A 12566-nucleotide genomic window follows, 5' to 3' on the forward strand; every position below is an offset into this window, starting at 1 on the left:
GATCCCTAAAAGGTAATGTCAAAGGAAAAGCACCAATTGAATGGACACCACAGCGAATCCAAGCCTTTGACGACTGCAAAAACAGTTTAGCTAACGCTGCTTTACTGAGCCACCCTGTAAACGATGTTGATATCTCCATCACTTGTGACGCTTCTGATTTTTGTGCAGGAGCTGTACTACAACGAAAAACGGATACAGGTATGAAACGTTTAGCTTTCTTTTCTAAGAAATTCTCACCTAGCGAAAAGAAATATAGTGCATACGACAGAGAACTATTAGTTATATATCTAGCCATAAAACACTTCAGACATATCATCGAAGGCAAGGACATAACTATATACACAGACCAGAAACCAATCACCTTCGCCTTTACTCAGAAGCTAGATAAATGTAGTCCTAGACAGTTTAGATATTTAGACTATATAGGACAGTTTTGCACTAACATTCAGCACATTTCTGGATTAACAAATATTGTGGCAGACGCACTATCTCGAGTCGATAGCATCAAGAAAGATATCGACATCATGGACTTAGCTCTCGCACAAGAAACTGATCCAGAACTGCAAACTTTTTTAAGTGAGAAAACATCACTGCAAATGAAGAAAATAAGCTTTTCCGAACAAAACGTGAGTTTGTACTGTGACATACCAACATCTACAGCCAGACCATTTGTACCGAAACCACTTCAAATGGCAATTTTTCACACCATGCATAACCTAGCACATCCCGGAATCAACAGTTCTGTGAAGATGATCACACAGCGATATGTTTGGCCATCCATTAAATCAGATGTGAGGAAATGGACTCGAGCGTGTCTACAGTGCCAAAAATCGAAAATATCGCGCCACATTGTTTCACCTACTGGAAGTTTTCTACCACCTTCCAGCCGATTCGAACATGTCCACATAGACATAGTGATTCCGGTCTCAGAAGGAAACAGATACTGTCTAACATGCGTCGACCGTTTCACACGTTGGCCAGAAGCTTTCCCGATGCCTAATCAAGAAGCAGACACAGTAGCCAGAACATTTTTTTCTGGTTGGATAGCTCGTTTCGGCACTCCCAAGCGCATCACAACAGATCAAGGCCGACAATTCGAATCGCATCTCTTCAAATCAATCTGCAAATTAACTGGAACTACCCATTTAAGGACAACCGCCTATCATCCGCAAGCCAATGGTATGGTAGAAAGGTTTCATCGACAGTTAAAAGCAGCAATTCGATGTCATGAAAACATCCGATGGACCGAAAGCCTACCTTCAGTGTTACTGGGCATACGAGCAGCGTGGAGAGAAGATTTAGGTACTTCAGCCGCCGAACTCGTGTACGGAGAACTATTGTGTTTGCCAGGTGAACTATTGTTTTCGTCGCGAAGAAACACCGACGACAGTGCTCACATATACTTAAAAACGCTTCGAAACCATTTCGAAAACCTCCGTCCTACGCAACCGTCGCATCATGGATCCAAAAGCACCTTCATTTTCAAAGACATGAAAACCACCTCTCACGTTTTCATCCGCCGTGATACAATCAAAAGCAGCTTAGAAAACCCATATCACGGTCCTTTTCCAGTTATTAAGCGAGGTGACAAGACTTTTGTCGTCCGTGTAAGTAAATGGAAAAGAAACAATTTCCATAGACAGATTGAAGTCGGCGTACGAGCTTCACGAAAGTATTCATCACGAGCCAGAAAGAATGACAGTGTCCAGCAAAACGAACACAGACAATGAAAACAACAGACTGAAGAGAAAAGCAAGATTTACCGGAAGTTATCAAGAAAGTGTCGGGCATTAGTGAATTCAGTGATTTTTTTTTCTCCTCGTATAAACACTGCAATGTATTTTCTCTTATTTTCAATTTTCATTATATGATATGTATTATATACCTAGCGGCTTATATTTCTCGAAGGAGGTGTATAGCGATACGCTTTAATTACTATTTTTGCTAATTTTAATTTTAATTTTTAATAATTTTTTCAAAATGAAATAATACGTTCCATTTAAAATTCACATGCGTAGAATGGTCTGTTAGTTTTAAGAAACGAAATATATCAGTTCTCAGCTTTTACAAAAACCAGATGTTATACGCCCTTGTATGGGAAATTACCTTATCAGAACCTAGGCCCATAAATCAGTTTAAAAACCACAAACTAATGTTTTTAGTTCAGCGGAGTCGTTTTCACCAGTCTCGGTCGATTTCGCATCCCGGCAAGTGGTCTGACACTCTTACGAGATCTATAAGCAAAACACCTTTTTTTACCAAAATAAATAAGTATATTATTGACAGTTGTTTGCGTTTTAATTAATATTTATTTTATAGAATTAATTCCGTCAACACACACCAAACGGAACATTATAGTTGTATAGTTTTTTTTTGCGAAATATAATATAGATTTCTTTACTAACTCAGAGGACGGGATCGGTAAATAGACATCAAAAGTTGAATTTCTGGTGGAGTAGTCATGATGAGGCCTTGCTGGAAAGACATGCATGTGTTTACGAATTAAGCAAACAGTTTCTAAAATATATAAAGATGGAAGGGTTAAAATTCCGTGATCTTTGAAGTAACTTCTGCAATGTGTTGTTCTTCTGAGGCCAAAAAGATACATTATTGCTCTTTTTTGTAATTTAAAAATAACATCTAATTGGGCAGCTGTACTAGAACCCCAAAAAGGAAGACCATATCGAAGATGAGACTCGAACAAGAAAAAATATGTTAGTTTAGAAGATGCTAAATTGAGTTCTTTCGAAACAGATCTTATAGCATAGCCGGCTGAGGCGAGTTTCTTACTTAACAAATTGATATGAAGGGACCATTTGTTGATCCTCTTTCTTTTTAACTGCCCAACATTCATTTCCGTACATCATAGCCAGTCTGTTGGCTTCCCTTCAGCTTCATTGGAATTAACAATTTGTGTCACATGATACACCACTAGTTTCCTTTCAGTTCATCCTTCCAACCGTAATTCTACTGCCAGCATCTCCGTCTATTTCCCCATTACTCTGTAATACTGATCCTAGGTACTTTACTAGGGTGATCCATTACATCACATTCATTTCCCTATCCAAAGATATCCATTCTATTTGTCGTAACTCCACCTTCAAATGAAAGTTTTACATACTTAAGTACTCTGTTTAAGCAGCTGAAGTATGTGGAATCACAAAATGTAATAATCAATTGAAAAGGACAAGATGGTGGAATAAAGAAGTGAAAACCGAAATAAAAAAGAAGAAAATGGCATGGAAAAAATACAACGAAACGGGATTAGAAGAAGGTAAAGAGAATATTACAAGCAGAGACGATTGGTAAAAAAGACAGTCACACAAGCAAAAGCAAAATCATGGAAAGAATTTGTAGAAAAACTACAAGAAGGATATATAACAAATAATAGAAACTTTTGGACGACAATACGACACATGAAGGGGGGAAAACGAAAGGAGATAAATGCAGTAAGAGATAGATCAATGCAAATTCAGATAAACCCAGAACAAATAGCTAGGGTATGGAAAGAATATTATGAGGAAAAATTTGATACTGAAGTAACACAGGTTGACAATGTAATAAATGAAGGCCAAGAAAACACAGAGATAGACCAAATAAGTAGAGAAGAAGTAATAGAAGGAATATCAAACATAAAAATAGACAAGGCAGGAGGAGATGATGAAATTGAACCGGAAATGGTAAAATATATGGGAGAAGAGGGAATAAACTGGCTATGGACAATATATCAAGAGGCGTGGGAAAAACAAGCAATCCCTAGAGACTGGCAGAATAACATAATTGTACCAATATACAAAAAAGGAGAACATATAAACTGCGAAAACTACAGAGCTATATGTCTGTCATCGGTATGCTTTAAAATGTATACGAAAATAATAGAGAAGAGACTAAGGCAAGAAGTAGAAATGAAATTGGGAGATGAACAAGCGGCCTTTAGACCAGGAAGACAAACAAATGAATACCATCAGGAACCTAATAGAAAGATGCTTAGACACGGGGGAAAACTGGTATTAGCATTCATAGACCTAAGAGCAGCATTTAACACTATAGAAAGACAAATTATAGGGGAATGCTTGACGAGAATAAATGTACCAAACAGATTGATAAAAACTATAGAAAGTACTTACAAAGAGGTAAAAGGAAGAGTACAAATAGCAGGTGAACGATCACAAGAATTTAATTGGAATAGAGGTATTAAACAAGGAGATAGTCTCAGTCCTTTGCTATTCATAATCGTAATGAATGAATTAATAAGAAAAACTAGAGCAAGAACCAACCAACTACAGATAATAATAGGATACCATAGATTACAACCGGTAACAATAGAGTTCTTAATGTATGCGGACGACATAGTACTAATAGCAGATTCCGAGAACAAAATGCAGAAACTAAGGGATATATTGGTAGAGGAAATAGAAGAACTAAAAATGGAAATAAACGAAAGAAAAAGTAAGATAATGATAATCAACGGCAAAGAAGATAATGAAATAAAGATAAAATGCAAAAACTCAGAACTGGAAATAGTTACAACTTACGAATACCTGGGAAGTATTATTACTAACGACGGAAAAATAGACTGGGAAATAACAAATAGAGCAAAGAAATCAAACAAGTTATACTATGCCTTAGCCCCAATACTGGGGAAAAGAGAACTTGCAAGAGAGACAAAAATAAACATATATAACACAATAGTGATACCGACTGTGCTCTATGCAAGTGAAAACTGGACAATTCTGGAAAAACATAAGAGCAGAATAAATGCAATGGAGATGAGGCATTTAAGAAGGATAGTTGGAAAGACAAAATGGGATAGATTAAGCAGCGAGACTATTAGGAGAATGGCCAACCAAGAACCAATAATGAATAAACTAAAAAAGAGACAAATGAATTGGTATGGGCATTTGATGAGGATGCAACCCAGCAGAATTACGAGAAGAGTCCACGAAGCAAGGAACATTGCAAAAAGAAAAAGAGGCAGACCAAGAAAAAAATGGATACAGCAAATAGTAGAGGCGGGAAAAGTTAAAGGAAAATCACTCGAGGAATTAAAAATAATGGCGGAAAACAGAAAAGAATGGAAGAGATGCGTGAATGTAAATTAAAATAGCGATCCCAAATCCGACACCCTGATAGGGTACAAGGAAGGGGAGAAAGAAAGAAAGAAAGTACATACTCTGTTTTTGTCCTAAGTTTTAACACCTTGGCTGCATTTAGAGATATTTATAAACTTACGTTGGGTGTGTTACGAGGCATATATATGCCCTGTAAGTATACCTATACCCCATTTGCCACTGTGAATTGCGACACAGCGAACCGTTAGTCTAGGATGAGGTCTATTTGTCCCGTAACGCAGCAAAGGTGTTAAACTGTTTTCCTCAAGAGCTTGTCTCCACTGTTCTAGTTTTTGTTCTAACTTGCTTTCACTATTTCCTACTAACACTACAGCATCAGCATACTTTGAGCACCAGGGAGTGTCACCCTGTAGTTTCACTGTTATCGCCTTAGTAGGGACTTACAGGATCTTTACAAAATTTTTAATGGTATTGCTGATTGCCCAGATCTATACTAGATTTCACCTCATGTTTCAACAACCTTTATATATAACTAATGTAAAGCATAATAGTTTTAGTTCAAGGTCTGTAAGGACAGCCAATAACTTATTTCCGAACATTGATTTCAGTGTAACTCAAAGACGCTTTATGTGCTTTATTAAGGATTTAACGCTTAGTAGTCCTGTCGCCAGGGGGGGTACAACGGCCTCCTTAATTCAGATGGACTTACTCAAGTTTTTTTTATATATTTTGACCCGCAGAATACGAATTTTTTGGGTAACAGTTGATCCGGATGTCGATAAGATTGTTATAGACAAAGAACTTGAGGAATTACATAACAGCGATTTCTCGCAAAACAAAACATATTTTTGTATTTTTTGGGTCATTTTAAGCAAAAAATATTACTACAAGTTTTTTCGTAGAATGCATAGTTTTCGAGATAACCGCGGTTGAACTTTCAAAAAATCGAAAAATTGTAAATTTTAAACCCGAATAACTTTTGATTAAAAAATAAAGTAGCAATTCTGCTTACCGCATTTGAAAGTTGAAGTCAAATTATATCGGTTTTGATTATTTGCATTGCTAAAAATTTATTATTTTATTGTTAAAGAAAGCTGTAAACTGTAGTAAACACCTAGTATGTGAGTGATGTTTTCTATGATTTCTCATTTAAAATCGAACGAGTAGGTAGAGTAGCTACAAGTGCAAGCGAGGCAATTTCTACGTAGCATGCGTTAAAACGCATGTATTAGGCACGGGAAACCTATGTGTTTATAGATTAGTTTAACAATAAAAAAATTAATTTGTAGCAATGCAAATAATCAAAACCGATATAATTTGACTTAAACTTTCAAATGCGGTAAGCAGAATTGCTACTTTATTTTTTAATCAAAAGTTATTCGGGTTCAAAAATTGCAATTTTTCGATTTTTTGAAAGTTCAACCGCGGTTATCTCGAAAACTATGCATTCTACGAAAAAACTTGTAGGAATATTTTTTGCTTATAATGACCCAAAAAATACAAAAATATGTTTTGTTTTGCGAGAAATCACTGTTATGTAATTCCTCAAGTTCTTTGTCTATAACAATCTTATCGACATCCGGATCAACTGTTACCCAAAAAATTCGTATTCTACGGGTCAAAATATATAAAAAAAACTTGGGTAAGTCCATCTGAATTAAGGAGGCCGTTGTACCCCCCCTGGCGACAGGACTAAATTTATAAATTTATAAGTATATTTTTTATAGGTAGCTAGGTGATTTAGTGTTAAGTGTCCAAATAATTGTCGATGTTTAATATTGTCTGTGATATGTTATTATTTTGGGATTTTAATTAAGTGTATTTACATATTTTTATAATTTATTTTGAGGTTTAATGTATATTTTAGCTCTTAAGAGGATCGGTACGTATTTTCGGCTGCAATGCTATTCAAATGGGGATTCATTTTTTTCGAATCCTGAGAAAACTAATAAGTATTTTTGAAAAATTTAAACGCAGAATGAAAGATCACGTTATTAGCGAGGGCCGAAAGTCCCTGAGAACTTCTATAATGTTTATTTTAATAAGTTACAGGGGTGAAAAACTAAGAGAAAATTTAGTGTGATTTTTAATTTCAAATATATCATTCAAAATAAACTTCTTATTTATTCTAAGGGACTTTCGGCCCTCGGTAATAATTTAGTCTTTCATTCTGCGTTTAAATTTTTCAAAAATATTTATTAGTTTTTCAGGATTTGAAAAAAATAAACACAATGCCGTGGTAATATTTTCCAAATCTATCTTTGTCTTACAACGCACTCAGCCGAATATAATATTGTCAGCATATATTGTCAGTCAGACACTGACAATCAGTGACAATTTTAAATATTTGACATTGCATCGGGAATATGTTGAGTTATTGATTAAATATTATTGAAATATAGTGTATTTGATAAATAATTGATTTAAGACGTGAAGTATCCCGAATGAAGTACGTGCCTCCTAGTGGCGGGATACGGGCAACAATACATTGGCTTATAGGGCAGTCCTTACAGTAGGGATCCTGGCCTATACAGAAAAATGCAGGCGGGTGTGGGGTAATACTGCACTTTGGTTGCATTGGTGGTGTATTGGCTAAACGTGCAGGACAGGGCAGGGTATGGTGCTGATAGAAAAGGCATTCAGGCATCAAATATCCAAAAATCTTTTCAGGCCATAATAATGAAAAGACCTTCTCCAAACGAAATAAAAACTTATACTGAAATGATGGCATCTCCTGAGGTAAAATGTTCCGGAAGTAAAATGAGCCTCCATTCGGATCTCCGGGTGAGGACTATCTCAGGGGGAACACCATTGCAGGTTAGAAAAATCAGGATAGGGTCTTGGAATCTTGGTAGTCTTACAGGTAAGAGTCTGGAGTTAGTGGATGCGCTCAAACGAAGAAGAGTTCAAATTGCTTGTATTCAAGAAACTAGGTGGAAAGGACAAAGGGCGAAAGAACTAGGTGATGGATATAAATTGTGGTATGTAGGGAGTAGTAACACTAGAAATGGAGTTGGTATAATTGCTGATAGTGAAATGAAAGATAACGTAGTAGATGTTGTAAGAACGAGTGATAGAATGATGTCAGTGAAATTTGTAATTGATAAAGAGGTATTGAATGTTGTGTGTGTGTATGCTCCTCAAACAGGTCTGGGTGAGAATGAAAGAAGAGCTTTCTATGATCAATTGGGAGACATACTGAGTGATATTCCAGCGGAGGAGAAAGTTATAATAGGAGGTGATTTCAATGCACATGTGGGCCAAGCCAAGACAGGATATGAAACAATACATGGGGGATTAGGCTTTGGAACTAGAAATGAAGCTGGAGATGACATGCTAGAATTAGCAACAGCATTGGATATGGCGATTGTTAACACATTCTTTAAAAAGAGAGAAACTCAACTTATTACCTACAAAAGTGGACAACATCAATCCCAAATAGACTACTTCATGATAAGGAAAGAAGACATACGTGAATGCAAGGACTGCAAGGTAATAGTTAGTGAGACAGTAAGCCAACAACATAAGCTGCTTGTTCTGGACATCGAAGTAAAAAGCGAAACTAAACAAAAATATCGGAGAGGACCACAAAAAATCAAGTGGTGGATGCTAAAAGATGAGAAGGAAGGTCTATTCAGGGAAAGAATAGTAGAAAAAATATGTTGGAACATGAAAGGAAGCCCTAACACAATTTGGAGAAAAATGGCCAATATTATTAGAGAGACGGCTATTGAAATACTTGGGAAAACGTCAGGAAAGAAGTTTGAAGATAAAGAGACTTGGTGGTGGTCAAATGAAGTACAAGGAAACATAAAAGAGAAGAGAAAATTATATAAAAAGTGGCAAGAAACCAGATCGGACATAGATCTTCAAAACTATATGGTCGCCAAAAAGGAAGCGAAAGTAGCAGTAGCAAAAGCTAAAGCAGAAGCGTATTCAAACCTATACGATCAACTTGATACCAGGGAAGGCGAAACGAAGATATATAAAATAGCCAAACAGAGAGCAAAGAAAGCAAAAGATTTTAATCAGATTAGATGTATCCGAGATGAAAATAATAAAATACTAGTTCACGAAAGGGATGTCAAAAAGAGATGGAGAAAGTACTTTGACAGCTTATTAAATGAAGAATTTGACAGACAGCCTGTAGAGTCAACGGATACAGTAGCAGCAATGGTCACCAAAATAACCAACGAGGAAGTGGCTCAAGCGCTTCAAAAAATAAAGAAAGGAAAAGCGGTAGGACCAGATGATATTCCTGGGGAAGTATGGAGAGCATTGGGAGAGACAGGAACAAGGTGGCTAGCAGGCCTATTTAATAGAATTATGGAAGTTGGACAAATGCCAGACGAATGGAGAAGCAGTATACTGGTACCTGTTTACAAAAACAAGGGAGATATACAACAATGTACAAACTACAGGGCTATAAAACTGCTTAGCCACACCATGAAAATATGGGAAAGAGTAATTGATAGACGGATACGTGAAGAAACCGAAATATCCGAGAATCAATTTGGCTTTATGCAGGGTAGATCAACAACAGATGCAATTTTCATTATAAGGCAGTTGATGGAAAAATACAGGAGTAAAGAAACAAACGCTCATATGGTATTCATTGATCTTGAGAAAGCATATGATAGAGTTCCTCGAGAGATTCTGTGGTGGGCACTCAATAAGAAAGGAGTCCCTGGTGAATATGTAAAGATTGTGAGGGATATGTATGAGGGAGTAACGACTAGTGTTAGGACAGGTGTGGGAGAGACTGATAAATTTCATGTGAAAGTAGGATTGCATCAAGGTTCTGTGCTTAGTCCGTATTTATTCTCATTAGTTTTGGACCAGATAACAGCGAAAATACAGGGGAACATTCCATGGTGCTTAATGTATGCTGATGATGTCGTGTTAGTAGGAAATAGTGAAAGAGACTTAGAACAAAAACTGGAACAGTGGAGACAAGCTCTGGAGGAAAAAGGTTTAAAACTTAGTAGGACAAAAACAGAGTATTTGGAATGTTCATTTAAAGATGGAGCTACTACAAATAAAATGGTATCTTTGGATGGTGAAATGATTGTAAAAAGCAATAGTTTTAAGTACCTAGGATCGGTATTACAGAGTAATGGAGAAATAGATGGAGATGCATGCAGTAGAATTAGGGCTGGATGGATGAAGTGGAAAGAAGCGAGTGGTGTGTTGTGTGACAGAAAAATTCCAATGAAGCTGAAGGGAAAATTCTATAAAACAGCCATAAGACCAGCTATGATGTACGGAACTGAATGTTGGGCAGTGAAAAAGAAAGAGGAACAGCGAATGCATGTGGCGGAAATGAGAATGCTTAGATGGATGAGTGGAGTGACAAAGAAGGATAAAATTAGAAATGAGTATATTAGGGGAAGTCTAGGTGTGGCACCAATTGATGCCAAAATGAGAGAGCATAGGTTAAGATGGTTTGGTCATGTTCAACGTCGAGACGTTAACCACCCAATACGAAGAATAGCTGAAGTGCAGATTCCTGGAAGGAGTAGGAGAGGAAGACCAAAGAAGAGCTGGGGGGAGACGATAAGGCAGGACATGTTGGTAAAGGGGATTAACATTGATATGGCCCAAGATAGAATTGTGTGGAGAAATGCAATTAGGGAAGCCGACCCCGCATAGGGATAAGGCAAAGAGAATGATGATGAATTGATTTAAGACGTGAACTTAATAAAAAGTTATTTATTGTGTATTATTTGTGGAAGATCCAAGCAGAGAATACATCAGGATAATATATTCTGTGATCCAAGTATTTTGTTGTTAAAGATGTTCAAAATTGGAAGCGTTCCATAACAATATATTATTAAAAAATCACTTTAACACTTTTCCTCTTTTCTCGATTGAGTATTAGTCTTTGATGTACAAATAAATTATTACAATCACTGAATACATAGTTAGTGAAAAATTATCACATTTATTAACTGAATTAATAATTTCCAATTATAAAAATAACAGTTATCCAAGAACATTCAAAACCCATCTCTTTAAATTAATGATGACATTTTCAAGTAAAATGACATTCTAGTAATGTTTACATATCCATACCAGTGTGAATTTTACTACGCGTAATTTGCCGTGTAAAGACAGAAAAAGTAGGGATACACGTAAAATATTTGCGAATTATGTACCCATAGCCTTAAATTATTTTGTAGTAATGGGTAATTAAATCCCGTAAATAAATAAATAAATAAATTATCTGATCCAAAACTAATGAGGATAAATAAGGACTAAGCACTGAGCCATGGTGCAATCCTATTTTCACCAGAAGTTTGGCAAAAACGACTCAAAATTAGTGAAATCGTATATCAATCAACAAAAAGTTACACGAAGAGTTCAAATATGGACTTGCGGTTAGATTTAGTCACATTGGGCGAAAATACAGTGATGATAATAACCGGCAAAATAACGCAAAAGATGGAAAACATAATACATTGCGAAACAAAAAGAGATGAAACTAGTATGGGTTAAAACATATAAATTAACATTACATTATGCAGTATGGTGCAAATGAAAGAAATAAATTCGTTATTTCGTACACCGGCGACTTTACGGAAAATCCTGCAATAGGTCGATTTTTATTTTTAAATTATGTTATTTTGGCATATATGTCCTACTAGTGACGTCATCGTGACTAGTGAGAATAGAAGTCGGTCTCCAGCTCATTTGAAAGGTTATTCAATTCTCTATTCAGTAATATAAACATTTACGTAATTATTTATACAGGGTGTCCAATTTTTTTTTAAATTAAATTATTTGACAAAAGAATAATGTATGTAATTTATTTAATTCAAAATACATTTTACTGCTGTCAGAAATAAGACAACAATGTTTATATCGCAAATAAACATTGTTTTTCGCTTAAATTAAATGTTCACTCTTCCAAGAGGCAGGTGGCTGGCGGGAGCTGGCTTGAACATTGATTTAATCGAAAAGCAATGTTTATTTAAAACTTTAAAAGGGTGAACCCTGTAGTTGGCTGTATACCTTCGTTAAGACAACATATAATGAAGTAAACACTTCTGTTGTATGTACTGCCGTGCTAAGCCCAAAGGCGGTAACTGATTTTTTATCGAAAATGAGATTATTGTATTTCTACGTAGATTTTAGGTATTTAGAATATTTTTACCAAGTCCTTAGGGTTGTAGAACTATTATAATGGGTATCTAGAATATATTTACAAAGTCTTTGGAGTTGTAGAAGCGTTATAATATAATGAAACCTACCTACAAATACAAAAATGTCATTTTCGATAAAAAATCAGTTACCGCCTTTGGGCTTAGCACGGCAGTGTAGGTATATAAATTTATTAAAATTCTTAAAATTTATCCACAAGGGAATGGAAGTACAAAACGTTTTAACTGACCATCATCAGTGTAAACCACAAAAGGGTGAAAGTTTGAAAGATATACAAATACACAGAAGTGTACAAGTATACTGGACTTGTACACTGGACGTAAGTAACCA

At 35.8% G+C, this 12566-nt stretch overlaps 1 protein-coding gene across 1 annotated transcript in view; it reads left to right on the plus strand.

The window, feature by feature from the left end:
* LOC114339139 (uncharacterized) overlaps positions 1–12566 on the plus strand; it is a 31952-nt gene that overhangs the window by 14870 nt on the left and 4516 nt on the right. The window lies entirely within an intron of this gene.

This window comes from Diabrotica virgifera, chromosome 5, assembly GCF_917563875.1.
Source record: "Diabrotica virgifera virgifera chromosome 5, PGI_DIABVI_V3a".
Lineage (NCBI taxonomy): Eukaryota > Metazoa > Arthropoda > Insecta > Coleoptera > Chrysomelidae > Diabrotica > Diabrotica virgifera.